The 4,143-nt window shown below is 45.2% G+C and overlaps 2 pseudogenes; both read right to left on the minus strand.

Annotated features, from left to right (window-relative positions):
• Positions 1–1,244: 1,244 nt before the first annotated feature.
• On the minus strand, positions 1,245–1,328 carry LOC119319709 (annotated as a pseudogene).
• A 99-nt stretch (positions 1,329–1,427) lies between these two features.
• Positions 1,428–1,512, minus strand: LOC119319708 (annotated as a pseudogene).
• Positions 1,513–4,143: the final 2,631 nt, after the last annotated feature.

A 4,143-nucleotide genomic window follows, 5' to 3' on the forward strand; every position in this document is an offset into this window, starting at 1 on the left:
AACAATAAATAATCAACATTTCCAATATTTCAATCACACAAATTTTCATAAATGGCGACCAATATGAGTATATTATATATATTACAATCATGTGCTAGTTCACATCATCCAGGAATTTAGAACACCCAGGAAGTGCAAACACCCAGGAACATCCAGAAACATCTCTGAAGTAAACACCCAGGAACACCCAGGAACATCTATAAAGTAAACACCCAGGAAGATAAAACTAGCTACAAAGATGAAGTGTTCCCTTCTTCGAACTTCTTCAGCCTAGAGCTCCTGTAGAAGAGAGGAAATTATGTTATCATGGCTTCCAATGAAAGCAATATCTTCTAGCATAAACAAGTAGGAAAAGAATAATGCACAGAATAATAAACAGATACACAAGCAGCTAGGAGTATGTATAACAAAATAATGAAGTATGGATAACCGTAGCAACACTAGTATACTGTTGCTGAGGCATTAGTATAATGAATAGAACTTCCTAAAGTATACTACTGCTACTGCTAAGTTTGCATCAGTTCAGAGATCTTATAGAATAATTTGTTTATGCCTGGAATGCATCAGCTTGCATCAGTTTATACAATACTAGAAAGGGCATATAAAACAACAGAATTGCATAGGGCAAATAAAACGCGTTAACCTGCTGTTGCTCTACACTTCAACATGGATAATAAATCTAACATCGATGGTTGGCATCATCCTTGCATTGGCTAGTTAAAACTAAGAGCAGCAGAGCAGATATGTGTATTATGCAGACAAATAGGGGTGCTCCTGTTGGGTTGCAACATGAAAGAGCCATGTTTATTACTGCTAAAAAATACTTAGCGACCTCAACAAATTATTATCAAAGGAATGGTAACGAATCTAAGGGTTTATTTTTGGCAAACTATCCAAGGTTGAGAAATGAAAAAATGCAAAAAAAAAACGTCGATCTGCTGTAGTTGTTTAACCATCACCACACTAACGAACATGTGTTCAAGAGAGTCGTTTGATCCAAAGAATTGAAGAAAAATAAACGAAAGAGAAAATTTTCAATTCTATTCAGAAGTATAGTCCAAGCTATATCTGGCTTTTGATGAAATGCATAGGTCCAGCCGATGACTACACATCAGTAGCTACTTCAGACATTGGCTGGAGAAATGCTTATCTTTTTATTCTTCAATGACGTAAAAAGAAATGACAACACAGCACCAACAACAGTAGACTCTCACAGCCAACTAATATACTAGAACTAGATCAACCAAGCATTAGTTTTAAAAAAGCTCGGTTTAAGATACTTCAACGACGTAAATCTCAGTAGCATCTCCTTGTAACATCATATGCTCAGCTGACAAACGATTCACATGCAACTCCTCTACATTATATCAAACCAACACAGAGAGTTGCATCTCTAGATGAGGAACAAAAAAATGTTGATAGCATGCTAGGCATCAGTTTTAAAAAGCTCAATTTTAGATCATCAAAGACTGGAAAGGCCGCAGCGGTCTAAATGTTTCACATCCTCTGCCCAGCACAACATCATCATCGTCACGGAAATTCCCTAAACAGTCAGCTATCGACAAAAACATAGTGACCCAGAGCTACTGTGAGCATGTAAGGACCAGATACTATGCAGAGCTACTAAGCAAATAGGATCGGGCGGAAGGGCAAAGAGAGGGAGGTGGCTACCTTCTCCAATGGGGAACTTCCTGGTGGTGATGTTGAGCAGCATCCTGACGGGGCCCTTGACAGCTGCTTCTCCTTGGCGCCCTTCACCAGATCCATGGTCACTGTTCAACACACGCACGCACAAACGCATCAGATCAAAGATGCAGAAATCTAGCCAGATCCTCGGTCACCTCAACGAAAGAGTCTTCCATATGCCAAGCAAAGTTGTCACAATTTAGTTCACTCCAATCAAGCGATGTGCTAAGAGCAGAGAGAGCATAGGGCAATGAAGGGTGACAAATTATAGAAGAAAGCAGCAGAATCCTGGGCTATAAGGTAGCACTGTAACCATGGGGCCAAGAATAAGAGCACTAACTAGTTTGGAGCTGGCCAACTATGCGAACGAATAATACTAGTTCGCAGAAATTAAGCTACAGCAAATCATTGATGGTATATTACAAAATAAAAAAGAACATCTATTGCGGTGGCAAGGCAGTAAACAAGGCAGGCAGAGCAGAGCACAGGACCTTCTGTGGCACGCCGTCATGGTTGGACTGGACGATGCCCTCCTCGTCGAGCTCGAGGTCGGACTCGACTGTGTCCTCGTCTAGCCTGTTGGGCTCGGGGGTGGGGTCGCGTATGTCCTGGTCGTCCTCCTTGTCCTCCTCTTCATCGTCGATGTCGTCCACGGAGGTCTCCTGCGCTTCCAAATCCAACACAGTAAAATTAACCAAAAAACACATGGTCCTAGATAGTATAAAATTAACCTAAAACGAACTAATACACGGAATTAGTTCAGGAAAATGGATACAAGAGGACGAATCATCCTAACTAACCAGAAACAAAACATAGCAGGTATGTACAGGGTGGATACAGATGAAATGAATTCATAGGACCCTGAACCTAGCATAGGTGAGGTGAGGCAATAATAGTCTGAATCCAATCCAAGGAAAGGCGTGGAATAAATTCCACCGCCACTAAACTCTGCCGATTCCATTCGCGTGTGAAAATCTTTAAAAGATCGAGATGCAAATTCTTCTTCTTTAACTTAGCATTCTCATGCTACTCTGGAGCGGAGTAGATGGATAGCACGCAGGCATGGAGCTGAAACTAAAGCTGACCAAGAGAAGAGAGCGAGCACACTAGGACAGACAGAGAGACAGAGGTGGTTCGCCCCCTGCCCTCCCGTCCCCTCGCCACGGTCACCGGGCTGGTCCGGCTGGCTACCACCACCACATGTGCGTCCGTCATCGCCCTGGTCGCCGGCTCTCGGACGGGGACGAGGCTCTACCTCGGAATCAGATCAGATCGAATGCACACATCGGGAGGGGAGAAGCAGGAGGGGAAGGGGTAAGGGGATTGACGAGCCTACGCAGCATCCTCTCGGTCGCACCGCCTGCTCCGGATCTTCCCTGCCAGAGCGCTCCCACCACCAACGCCGATGCCATTAGCCTACTCTTCCTCCCTTCCCTCTCTCTGAGAAACGCAATGCAGTGAGCGAACTCCTCGAGGAACTTGGCGCGGGTCGACGGAGGAGCGGTCCACGACGAAGGATCAAGGTAGCCGGATGCGTATAGGGCGACGCAGATCGAGGTAGCTGAATGGAGATGGGGTGATGCGGATCGAGCTAGCCGGATGCGGATGGGGCGATGTGGATGGAGCCACTTGAGGGCGGGGAGGCATGGTGACTTGGGATCCTTGTCGTCGACGCAGGGGTGGAGGCCGGCCATGGTGCGGGGTGGGGAGAGGAGGAGATTTAGTGGATCTGCAGCCTGGGAGGAGAGGGGAGAGGAGCGGAGGTGGTGGCTGAGGTGAGGAGAGAGGTGGCGGCGGAAGGAAGGGGAGGACGGGTCGTCGGCCGTGGGATCTGGGGGAGGCCGGCAGCGGGATAGGGGATGAATCTGAGGTTGGGTCGGAGAGGGAGGAGCTGGCGGCGAGGAGCTGAGCGAGGAGGAGTGCGGGTGTGGGTTAGGGTTTGGGTGGTTGGGCTGCGGTTGGGTGAGGGGGTGAGGGCTGCCGTTGGATCCACAAGCATCCGATGGTGGTTGATACATGATCCGCGTGATATGTCTATGGACCAATCAGAGCGCACCAAACAATTTGAAGATTTTTTGACCATATAAATTGGTCATAATTGATTACATACAAATTTTTCATTTCATTTTTCAATGCTTAAAATGAGTTTTTTTGTGAAAGACCTATCAAATATTTGTTCAAATGATGTCATATTTTGCACAAGTTTACACAGAAGACCTAACAACGTTTCCTAAGGGAGTTTTCATTTTATTTGCATGAAAAATTCATTCTCCATTTTTCAAGTGCTCGAAATGAGGTTTTTTTGTGAAGGAACTACAACATAATTGTTGCAAAATTGTACCAAATCAATTTTATAAAATACTAGGCCATATTTAATGCACAATTGACAAAATGGTTGGGTATCAAAAGCTTTGGTCCATCTCTGGTGAAAAAGATAAATTTCCACCGATTCAGCAG

Source organism: Triticum dicoccoides, chromosome 6A (genome assembly GCF_002162155.2).
Source record: "Triticum dicoccoides isolate Atlit2015 ecotype Zavitan chromosome 6A, WEW_v2.0, whole genome shotgun sequence".
Taxonomy (NCBI): Eukaryota; Viridiplantae; Streptophyta; class Magnoliopsida; order Poales; family Poaceae; genus Triticum; species Triticum dicoccoides.